Consider the following 12,412-nt stretch of genomic DNA (forward strand, 5'->3'; position numbering starts at 1 on the left):
GTTAGCAACCTGCTACCATGCAGGACCTGATGACCTGTGAAAGGACTTCCATAGTACTGAAACCATGAAGTGGAATTTCCACATACTTGTATTTAAACTCTATTCACTTTGATGTGTTTTGAATAAAGCAATATTCCCTGATTGATTTTAATGAACAACAACAACAAAAACCACTCTCCAATACACTGTCTCTGTCAGAGAGGCATGAAAGAGATGTCCTAGAAATGGATCAGCTTATCATACACTGAGCATTTTGTGAACAAGGCGCCGAGCTAGGGGCTGGCTGTAAACCTTACTAAGCAGGTTGCCTTATTTCTGTTTTAAAATGAAGATACCGACTCAAAAAGGTTAAGTAACTTACCCAAGTAACAAAAGTAGCACTTTTTTTTTTTTCTGAGCAAGTTACACTCAATAAATAAAGTGCTCAGGGAGTCATTGTCTAAAATGACATCTTACACATGAGGAACCATAGTTTATACAGCCAAATTTCCTAAGTTTCTCTGACTTCTACTTGTTACCTTCCTTAACAGAAAAATCAAACAAATATAACTGATGGATTTTGTACTTCAGCTACTTTGAAGTCATTGGAGTTCTGCAATCCCATCCACCTTTTTCCTGTAACTGAAGTCAATTGAACTCAAGTAATACAAAAACAAACACAAAGTCCTCTAGATTTACCTGATTATAATTCAGCAAATTAGAAAACCTTAGCTGAAGGTGGTCCAGTTGCAAATGACAAAAATCAGAATCTCATGCTATTCCAAGAATTGAAACAGAAGACCTGCATAGTCCTGCCTCCTCAATATCCTCCTGACCCTGTTTTGAAGGACTCTCTTAGCAATGTTTTCTACATTTTGGAATCTTTTTTCCCCCCAACAAACTTAGCATACTATTAGGAAACATATAAAAGAACAATTTTAAGTAGGATCCGATTCAGAAATAATTGGCAATAGATAGATAATACCTCGTTGTATTTGACCATAAGAAAATATCAGCTCAAAATAATGAGATATTGAAGCCATTGATTGAAAGAGTCAGATGTGGATATTGGGTTATCTCTAAAAGGAAACATAAATATAACACAGAAATAGAAAAATATGTTAGTAAAAACCAGATCACCCACGTTATCTATCCAGTCTTGAAATTAAGGCATAGAAATAGTGATTAAGGGATACTCCATCAATAATATTACGTATTTTTAATAGAAATATACAAAGGTATTAAGATTTTACATACAGGACTTTTTTGGGTATATGACAATTCAATCAGATTCACATGAATTTTATTATCACTATTTTACATATGATGTCAAGGTAGTTCAAAATAGGAGGCTTATGTAAATTATACAGAAGGCCAGAGTTTCATATATAATGATCATTACTCTAGATCATATTGCATGGAGATTTTGCTTTACATTTCAAACTCTCCCATTCAAAGGACCTCAAATTATTTTCAAAATATTCCACAAGCTAATGTTGTCCAAGATTCCTATACTGTGAGGGATGGGCTGGGTGGGGATTGTATTCTAATTTTAGAAACAGAGAAATCGAATGATCCGGTAACCATTCTAAAGTATTAAATTTTCTTGTGAATGTAATGCTTCATATACTGTATGGTTCTGATGTTTCATATTCATATTTTACTATTTTACATTTTTGAATTAAAAAAATTTAAAGCTTTTATTTATTAGCGAGACAAGAGGAGTAGGGGGAGGTGCAGAGAGAGAGAGAGAGAAGAAGAAGAAGCAGACTCCCTGAGGATCAGGGATCCCCAAGAAGGGGCTAAATCCCAGGACCCTGGGATCATGACCTGAGGGGAAGGCAAACCCTTAACCTACTGAACCACCCAGGAGCCCCTAGGTTCACATTTAAAAATAATAATTTAAAACAATAAAATTTTACATTAAATTTTTTTAAAAAAAATCTGCTCCAAGGGTGACGTTTCTTAAAACATTTATTTGATTGATCTCCAGCATATCTGCACCTCGGTTTTCGTCATACTTTATTTATCTGAAGCATCAGACGTTAGACTGCATTTAGTTTTCATCATTTTAATTTCTATCACTGGTCACACAACTTGATGAAGAAAAATATGGAGTGGATTTTGGTTCTTTAAAAAAAGACATCAAACTAACATAATCTTACTGGGACTGACAGTTCAAATTAATCAAATGCTTTCTCTCTCTCTCTCTCTCTCTCTCTCTCTCTTCCTGGCAAAGAGAGAGGGAGGAGGAGAGAGACAGAGAGAGAGAGAGAGAGACAGAGAGACTCTGCATTACTGTCAATCAATGCTTAGAGAATCTGTTCCTCTAGGTCTGAATAATCAAGTGCACGTTTTTAATTAGTAGCATCTTTGTACTCTGGGACTCATTTAAATGCTCTTATTTGGTGTGTTAAATTTCTGCAATTATTCTTGCTTTTACATGTCTGGAGAAAATAATTCAAACAAATGAATCAACTGGAATAAGCGAGAATTAAGTACTGCGGGGAGATGCCTCTTCGCTGGCAGGGGAGGGTGGCACCTGAGGAGTTAGCTCTGACACAACAAAGCTGATTTTCGTCTTATGACAAAAAAACAGCACTTTCTGAAACTTCCTTGTACGGATGGCACATACTCGTTTGTGCGGACAAAAGAAGCAGGTGTTCCTCTACATTTGTTTAAGGAAAAGGAACATTTCATCTACCACAATCCTGAGAAATCCGCCTACTTTCACACGGATGGTAAAGCAAAACACGCCCTTCCCAATTAGCCTCAAGTAGCAAACATTCCGCGTGGGTTTGTGTATGTGAGACCGAAAAGCTACATCGGGCACGGCTGCAGACACCCGCACCTTTCCCCGGCCTGTGGGAGTAAGTTGGCCCCGGGCTGCTTCCCGCCGCGCGTCTCCTCCCCGCGCAGCTGCACACAGGGTCGGCGGCCTGCAGTCGCCCAGCCGCGGCCACCGCCGCCCGCCGCGGGAGCCCCAGCCCCGGCCCGAGCCCGAGCCCCAGCCCCAGCCCCAGCCCCAGCCCCAGCCCCAGCCCGAGCTCCAGCCCCAGCCCCGGCCCCAGCCCCAGCCCGAGCTCCAGCCCCAGCCCCAGCCCCAGCCCCGGCCCGAGCCCCGGCCCGAGCCCCAGCCCCAGCCCCAGCCCTAGCCCGAGCCAGCCTGAGCCCCAGCCCCAACCCGAACCCCAGCCCGAGCCCCGGCCCCAGCCCCAGCCCCGGCCCGAGCTCCAGCGCGAGCCCCAGCCCGAGCCCCAGCCCCAGCCCCAGCCCGAGCCCCGGCCCCAGCCCCGGCCCCAGCCCCAGCTCGAGCCCAGGCCCCAGCCCCAGCCCCAGCCCCGGCCCCAGCCCCAGCCTCAGCCCGAGCCCCAGCCCCAGCCCGAGCCCCGGCCCCAGCCCCAGCTCGAGCCCAGGCCCCAGCCCCAGCCCCAGCCCCAGCCCCAGCCCCAGCCCCAGCCCGAGCCCCGGCCCGAGCCCCAGCCCGAGTAGCCCCGGGGGAAGGACGGTAGCGCTGCGCAGCCAAACAGTGCAAGTCCAACGAAACCACGGACTTTTCGTGTGAATAAACAGCCTGTCAGTCTGCTTTTCATTCCCAAGTGGTCCCCGATCCAACGCGTTTCCGCTCCCGAGGAACAACTCGGGGTCCTCCGCCGCTGCTGGGGCCTCCCGCGCCCGCCGCCCGCAGGGCCTAGGAGAGCGCGTCGGCTCGGCCGGCGAGGACCGCTGCAGACCCACCAGCTAATCCGAAATGCAAGCGCAGGAGGAAGACGCAGCGGTTACGACTTCCCGGGTGCTGCCAGAATCGGAGCAAAAGGGTTCAAGGAAGGGAGGCCGGGGACGGGCGACAGCCCCTCTCCCACCTCCCTAGAGAATATAGTGTTTCGCTCCGCCCCCCCCCCCCCCCCCCCCAGTAATTCTTCCCCTAATTTCCTCCCAAGTCTACCAACAGCCTCCTGGCGCTGAAATCTTCACTGCATTAAGGCCAGAGCCTGAAGGGGGGGGGGGGGGGGCTGTGTTGCACTACATCCTCCCTCTTCCAGGGTCCCCGTGGATGAGATTTGGATCAGTTTTCCAACAGTTTCAACGTTCTGTATTCCAGTCCCCCAGCCCACAGCACTCGCATCTGCACGCGGTGCTCAGTGCGGGTGGCGAAGCCCCCGGTGACCGCCCCGGGGACCACCCACGCAGACCCTTCCTTATGCTTGTCATCAGCCGGTTGTTAACAGCGGGTAGAACGGGCAGGGGCGGGGGCACTGTGCAGAGCGAGAGCGGAGGGCCTGGAAGGCCTGGGGACGCCGGACCAGAGAGGCTGGGGGGCGGCGGGGGCGGCGGAGGGGAAATGCGCTGAAAACCCAGGCAACAGCCCGGCGGGGTGGGCATTGTTCCGGCCCGAAAGGGCGGAGATGGTCGAGCCCGCCCGCTGACTTTGTGCATCTCTTACTCTATCCTTTGTGGAATCAGCCTCTTCCCGCTCCCCTGCCGGAGCCCGGGCCGTGGGCGGCTCTCGAGCACTGCCCTGGGAATGCAACCCCCGCGGCTCGCGACTCGCCACCCGGTTTCTCCAGGCTGCGGGAGCACTGACGCTCGCGCGCGCCGCGTCCGGCTGATCCTCTTAGCTGCTCTGCAACGATTCCGAGCCAGTTCAGCAGCGTTTTAGAAGGTAGCAAAGACGAGATGCTTTTTCTTTCCTTTTTCTTTTTCTTCCCCCCTACCCCGTCCTCTCGTTTTATTTATTTATTTTAAACTAACCCGTCATTTCTTCTTGGAGGGTCCAAGAAGAGCCCACGACCTCTTTACTGTGTCTAACCCAGGGATTTCAAACGGGGCTTTTCAGAATTTAAGTGTGGTCGCCCTAATTGGTAATCAAGATTGTGGAGTCGTTCAAAATAACCCTTTCCATTTTCTGTAATTAGAGACCAAAAGAAACTCTGGATTTTCCACGATACATCATCTATATTTATTCATATTCTCTCTCTTCCCCCTCCCTTCCTCCCCCCCCTTCCTCGTGCGCGTGTATGCGCGCGCTGGTGCGTGCGTTTCCTTTTATTTCTACATTAGGAAACTCGTTCAGGGATGAACTGAACTGAAAAGTGAGGAGAGGCTCAAATCTGATCTCTAACGGATTCCTTCCTCTAATGTCAGATAATGCCCGGAAACGTTGCCACCAAATAAGTAGGAGAGCATTATTTTTGAAAAGCAGTTAACCCCTACCAAAATATAAAACGCCAGAGGAAAGAAGGTGAGACTGGAAGACAAGGAAGCCCTTTGCGGTCGCTGGTGGAGGAAGCGCGACTCTGGGGACCGGCTGGGTTCCAGTCCGTGTGCTTCAGCACCGGAGGGGATGGACAGCGTCTCCGGCCTGGGCTGCTGCCGCCCGGACACAGCGGAGCTGCCGTCGCCGCCACTGCCGTCGCCGCGGGCATCTGGGCTCCCTGCTCTTCGCAGCTAGAAGGAGGTGCCGCCTGACACCCCTTGCCCCCCCCTCCTTCCTTGATAGACGAAAACCCTCTTTATCCACCTGCTATAGCTACCATACAGGGCTCTGAGGAGTCCTCTTGTTCCACAGATTAAACTCTGAGCAACAACTTCAAGAATAATTCTCCGTAGGGTGTTGGGAGGAATGCAAGCTGGAGAGTGAAGTTGAAGTTCTTAGAGGCTCCGAAAAACCATGGGCTCTGCAGAAGGGGTTGAAATACTCAAAGGCCCACACTTCATGAAATAAACAGAATGCTCACCAGAGGGTTGCAACTATTTTGTAAATAGCTTTGTGAGAAGAGATTTCAGATCTACTCACATCCCCACGTTAGAGAAACTGAACGACTTCTAATTCCTTTACTTGGCTGGTAAGTGATAATACTATTACTTCTATTTATTTACAACTCTAATGACTTTTTAAATAAAGGTTTTAGCAGAAAGATTGCAATGAGTATGATCTTGCCTTGTGGATTAAGGAGTAAATAATTTTATTTTTAAATGATTGTTCCTGCAGCATGATCTTAGGAAACCTCTTGTCTCATAAAATAGGATATTTTACTTCTCTGAAGCCTCTTATGTGACAAGGATATTAAAAATAATGTGTATTACCTTATATGATTATAGTAAACTCTTGGTTGGGTATTTTACTTACTGATGATCTGATATCTTTTTTTGAATTTGTATGTGTCTTTTTTTTTCAAAACTAGTATAATCTGGCATTTTGTAAAAGGGTTTTTTTTCTTATACATGCACTTTAAAGTGATCTTGTCTGTGTTATGTAGTATTCAAGACCCAAAGTTACAAGTAGAGATGGTTTAGCAACCTTTTTTATTATATTTTATATGATTATAATTTGCCAAATCATGTATAAGAACAAACACATGCATACATACACGCTTGATCCTTCTCTCTTCCCCAGACCCTGAGTATACTTACACCTGTAGAATCTTACCTAAAGAAATACACACATGTTTACTTACCATAGTCTTTCCAGCCTTTTAAATCTTAAGACTGCTTATTCAAACCAGATCTGCCAGAAGGGAGAAAATGAGAAGCTTTAGAGTCCCTTTTTAGGAGAGCTGGCTTTTGATATCATTCTGACTTCTTCGTTCTACAAGATGCATTTGTTAATGAAATCCAAAAAGCGATAGGCCAATAGGTCCTTGACAAACCATAAACTTTAAAGTGTTAATTAAATCTGTCTTCTGTTGATTCTTACTTCTAGAGTCTTCCCCTGGAGCTTTCAAGTACAATCTTTCACAGTGACCTTGATAAGCATTCTGCTTTAATAAAAAGGGTTCATGGGTAAAGGCAGTTACACAAATTTATAGCGTATGCCTGACATCTCACTAAGAGGTTGATCAATTCCAATGAGAATATTCAATTCAGTGGAAAGTGTTGACTTGGAAGTATGGACTTCTACAGTCATGTAAATATTGGGGATGCTATATGCATGCCTAACACTGTGGAAATAGTTTGTCCCTTTAAAAAATTATAGTTCTTTAGGTTTCCCTTTTAATTTCATAGTTCATATATAACTGATATAAAATGCCTCTAATACATATCCATACCTACACTCCTCAGTTTCAACACAGAAATCAACTGAGGCAGTTAAGATGGTATTTATTGTTTTCCATTGGCTCAGAGTGGCAGTAACCTTCTGAGGAAAAATCATTCTTAGCTGTCACTTACTGCTTACCATGAACCCGCCTGCTTGGGAGAAAGGGAGCAGAGGCATCTATGTCATTGAGCTCCTTGAGGGCTATTTTGTCCTATATAGGTCAGAAATGATAATCTGAGAAAGAGAAAATGTATCATTGGTGTGGATTCCTTCCCAAGAGACCTAAAATGTGCTTCTAACACAACCTGATTTTTTTTTCCAATCTGAGAGATGTGGAAGTGAAATTACTACATGGAATGATTAATCATGTTTTAAGAGAATCGCAACATATTGTTCGATTTTTATTGTGGTTTTCAAATAACTGACATAGAGACTCCCCTGGTTGGCAGAGCATAAAAAGAAAGCAGAGAATGTATTTCAGGAAGCATGGCTGTTGGTTTGTGGCCGCAATACCTTCTTAGTGGTAGAGGGGGCAGGCTTGTCCTATATGTGGCTGAACTGCACAAAATAAAAGTTACCTTTGCCTAATTCCTCTGGAGATTTAGTCAAAGAAATAAATAACTCAAATTCACCCATCTAAGCTCAGGCAATGTGCATGGGAGCTTATATCAATCCGTATTCTTGGGGAAATGTCATTACAGTGAGATAGACTTTTGCAGACCAATTTAATGCCTACCTACATGCTAATATCTAACTGTCCTCTACTCAAAAAAAAAAAAAAAAGTTGTTGAGCTAATAAATCAAACCTTCTTTTGTACAGAGTCACCTGTCTTTAAACAGAAATCAATAGTTTATTTCAGGATATCCATATTTTATTAAAGTAAGCTGTTTTGATAGTTATTTTGGTCTGTAACAGAAAAAAAGATGCATGCGGTTTGGCCAGTACCAGACAGAATAATTCAACATCCTGTCTCCTTGGGGATAAAAGGGGGTTGGTAGGGATAAGTATTGTTGGCTGTTGCTTAGATTTAAGATTCAAAAGATAAAAGTGAAATAAGACTGCATAATCACAAAAATGTAAAGTGTATTTAGGACAGAAGATAATTCACAGTGAGCCCTGGAATCTGTTTAATTGCTCTCCTTCTCTTAATAAGAAATAGTTGAGAGTCAGACAAGGAGTTCTGCCCTCAATCTTTAAATTATGAATTACTCTAAAACTACTTCTTGGTAAACTTTTTCTGTAGGCCATCTAAATATTAACTTGCTATCCTAATGCAATTACTGATACCATGATATCATATTGGATTTAAATATCCTTAGTTTGCCTTTGGAATTGTTGCCTGAGTGTGAAACAAGTTATATACATATTTATCAAAACACATTAGAAGTATGAGATGATTATTATTGGAACTTAAGAAGGCCCCTGGTAATTGATTTTTATTTTTGTACTACTTAAAAGATATAAATTCCAGGCAAGCAGCCACTTATTCATCCAATTCTAACAAGCATGGCAAAAGCCACTCGTGAAGAAAAGCATATTGTAAGTCATAAATTATTTATATAGTCATCTCCACCTTTCCAGGACCCTGTACAGTGAGTCATAGAATAGCACTTAAATAGAAAGAGATCTCTTATTTAGTATATTCTTTCTGTTTGGCTTAGCAGAATGAGTTTTACATGGCATGTGTTGAAAGAACAAACACACTGCAGTATAAAATATGTTATGCATCATGATGTAGCAGAGCAAACACTGTTTAACAGTTAAAAGATCAAGATTCTTGAACTGCTTGTCATTAGATCTTGGACAAGTCATTCAACCCACTAAAACTTAATTTTTCTTCCCTAAAAGAGGATATTTCACCTACCAGTTAAGGCAAAATGCTTTATGTATGACTGACACCTAAATATCTGTGGAATGAATGAATGGATGTCTACTCTATGAAAGGTTGGAAAGTATGATATGATGCTTTTGAGAGCATTTTGGAAATCTGAGTACGGTATCTTTGAATTATTATAAATAATCTCTGATAGCATTAATTCCTTCAATCATTGAAAAATCCCCTGCTGATTACTGTACGGTGGGTATGTCCTTTATATTTAAGAACTAAAGAATATTTCCCTGTTAACTCAGCATCAATTTTCATGTATTTTTTAATTGAATCGATAATAGAATGCAGGTAGGACTGGTTTAAAAATATTTATTACTCAAAATTGACACCATGTTTTACACTAAATAGTCAAGCCAAGGTCAGCATGACTTGAGTTCACTTTAATTACTTTGATTTTGACCATAAATGGATCAGTCACTGCCTTTGTGTCATTATTTTCTGGTCTGTAAAGGAAGAATGGTATTATTACCATTGAGTTACATTATGTCAATAAGGAAACTCATAGAATTAAATGGACTTTAAAACTGAAAATATAACAGTACATATTGAAAGCATTAGATTTGTTTTAGGGCAAGTGAGGATGGAGAGAAGTGTAGACAACATGGACTAATCCATGGAATTGTCCTGAAAATGCTGTGAAGATTAGTCCAAAGCTTAGATTCTGTTCATGGACGTCTTCAGGAAATCTCAGTTAAGCAACATTTCATTGCTTGTTTTCTTTCTTAGAGTTTTAAAAGTGACTATGATTTTTAAATGCAATTTTTGAATATGTGGTCTTTACAGATTTCTGTAGTATCACTAAAAATATTATGATAGAATGTTTAAGAAATCTAGATTGTTGTGATGAAAATTATGAAATAACCTAATTAGTGATAGACGTTAAAGATTTTTTTTTGGTCTTATTTTTTATCACTTGCCAAAAGGGAAAAAGGAAATAAACAACAAAGAAAGAAAAATGGGCAAAGAACAGGTAATGAATGATCATAAAAATAATCTCATGTGACCAAGAACTTTATCTTTGAATTATCACTGTGAAGCTTATTGAACATATTCTATACAAAATGTCAGAAAATCATTTAGATTTTCATAAATTTAGTCTTCAAATTATCAACAAACTAAAGTAATAGTATTTTCTTAAAAGAATCATCAAATCAATGCATTAGAATAGTAGCTAATTCTTTATCACTTCATCACATTTAATGCACATACCTGCATAAATTCTAAAATTAAAATTTATAGTTAGTTATAACTACATTTCTGTTTATCAAATACATTAGCAGTTACTCAACATTTCAAAGAGCTGAAGATTTAATTTTTTTTAAAGGAATAAATGCTTACTTGATAAACTGACTAAATAAATTCATAGATAGTAGGAATCTTTTAGAAATGATACCAGAATTTTAACAATAATGTTATTCATATAAGACAATTGAAAAAAATAATGCATTCTCTTTAAATCTTCTCAGTGGACCCATGGTAAGAAATAAGTTAGCATCTGAGATTAAGAAATTTAATAATGTTGATAAGAAAAAAAGTGTAAATTACATGGTTAAAAATACACTGAGTACATGGGAAGGCTAAAATATGGTTTTCTCATCAACTGATTACGTGATCTTAGTTAAATCACTTTATCTTAACTTAATAGATGATCTATTTTCTTGATTCTCTTGGGAAATCATTATCATGTCTATTAGAAAACAAACCCAGGAAAACCTACTTCTGCTTCCCTCTGATCATTTTTCTCGAAAACATTCCTATACTCTTATGGTGGAAAGTGCGTGACATTTGGGGTCAGTTGAATCTTGGTATAGAATCTCATTAGCTGTACAAACTTGAGCAAAGGATGTAAACTCTGAGTCTCTTCATTTTCATATGTAAAACAAAGAAAACTTCCATCTCAAATGTGGTTGGGAATGGGTTATGTAACAGGGCATAGAGAATGGCTTGTGCACTGCCTCTACCCAGAAGGAGATTGGTCAGGTTGGTATTTGTTATTACTGAGCCTGTAAGGTCAATCTGCATCTGATGTCTCTCACTATAGCCCAATTTTCTCTTATTATTTCTCCAAAATAAATTTCCCATTTTGTCTTTCAAAGTGTAGTATGCTCATCGCTACCTAGTTCTTTACTTCATACTCTGTCCTAGACCGTTTCTTTTTCTGTTTATTTATCCAAGCCTACATTTATTTGCATAGATTGTAAAATAAAATGCCTACTGGGCTTAGGCATGTAAGCTAATGAGTGTGGCTGGCCAGTACAGCCTGCAGCAAACTACCGAAAGTAAGCCCCCCAAGAGGTTCCGGACTCTCAGCAATCCTCAATAAAATCAAGATCTGGGAACTGAAAGCAGAGTTTGTGTGAAATCTCAATTTCAACTAATTTAACTTTTAAAGTTTTTAAATAGAACAAATGTGCTATATGCTGGACTCTGTTCACAGGATGCCTTTGGTTTTGTGGCATCCAGAACCATTATTTTTCTGCTTTCAGTGGCATCCGTTAAAGCTGACATTCTTAGAGTCATTTACTAGTCCTGTTTTTATCTAAAAATAGGAGAATGAACCATGATTTGGCAAAAACCCTCATCTTAATACCTTTTAGAAGTTTACAAGAAATAAATATCAAATAATGTTAAGTGGCTGAGGTGAAGTAGATACACTCCATTTCTTTTATGGTCAAAAATATTGTGGGGGAAAAATAGTCCATAGAATAAACAGGAATGATGATAGATCAGCAATATTTCATAACGTATTTATTCCAACATCTTTTCTCACCACCATCTTTCTTTCCTCTTATACATGTGACAGCAGCAATAACCCAGATGTTAACCTTGACTAAACTGTTACGTTCAGAAAAAGAAAGATAATAAATTACTGACTACTATCTGTTAAGTATATAACAGTTCCTCTATCCCCAAATAAAAAATTTGGTGCATTCTTCAGGTAAATGGGAACTATATTATTGGATAGAAAGAACAGCAACTGTCCACTGTAATATTATTAGACAATCTATCAAAGATTTCTAAGTCATTTAATGTATCTAATGCTGACAGAATGCTCAGCAAAAGTAGGCTCCTAAGCTTATTGTTTCTCTAAAAGCTTGCTTTTCTAAGAAAACATTTTTGGATGAAATGTACACAATGTGACCTTCAATGTAATTACTGCACCAAAGCTTTGTGAGTGTCCTTTTTACTTTATCACTCAAAGATGTATAATATCAAAAGGACGTAAAAACAGAATAAGGAAAAGAGACCAGTGTAGATAATAGTACTTCTTTCTTCTTGGAGAGTGTTTTTTTTTCCCAACATTTTAAAGTAATATACCCTCATTTATCATCCGGCTAGCTTGCTCCAGTTTCACTAGACTATTTATCTTTTTTTCCTCTGGTCCAGTTTTAATATTGAAGAAGTAACATTTCCAAAAGCAGATTAATTGCCTAAATATTGCACCATGTATTATAGATAATATGACCTACAAGTGATGTGATAGGGCACATTTAGAGTTAAGGTA

At 40.8% G+C, this 12,412-nt stretch overlaps 1 protein-coding gene across 6 annotated transcripts in view; it reads left to right on the forward strand.

The window, feature by feature from the left end:
* The first annotated feature begins 4,370 nt into the window (after positions 1–4,370).
* SNTG1 (syntrophin gamma 1) overlaps positions 4,371–12,412 on the forward strand; it is an 818,484-nt gene continuing 810,442 nt past the window's right edge. For 3 of the 6 annotated variants that reach the window (XM_049103928.1, XM_049103927.1, XM_049103930.1), the window contains exon 1: positions 4,374–5,825. The gene's annotated coding sequence lies outside the window, so the exon portion shown is untranslated. Of the gene's footprint in view, positions 5,826–12,412 lie in introns of all 6 variants that reach the window. The other 3 variants (XM_025477701.3, XR_007407164.1, XM_049103931.1) reach the window with 3 other exon arrangements.

Source organism: Canis lupus, chromosome 29 (genome assembly GCF_003254725.2).
Source record: "Canis lupus dingo isolate Sandy chromosome 29, ASM325472v2, whole genome shotgun sequence".
In the NCBI taxonomy this organism is placed as follows: Eukaryota; Metazoa; Chordata; class Mammalia; order Carnivora; family Canidae; genus Canis; species Canis lupus.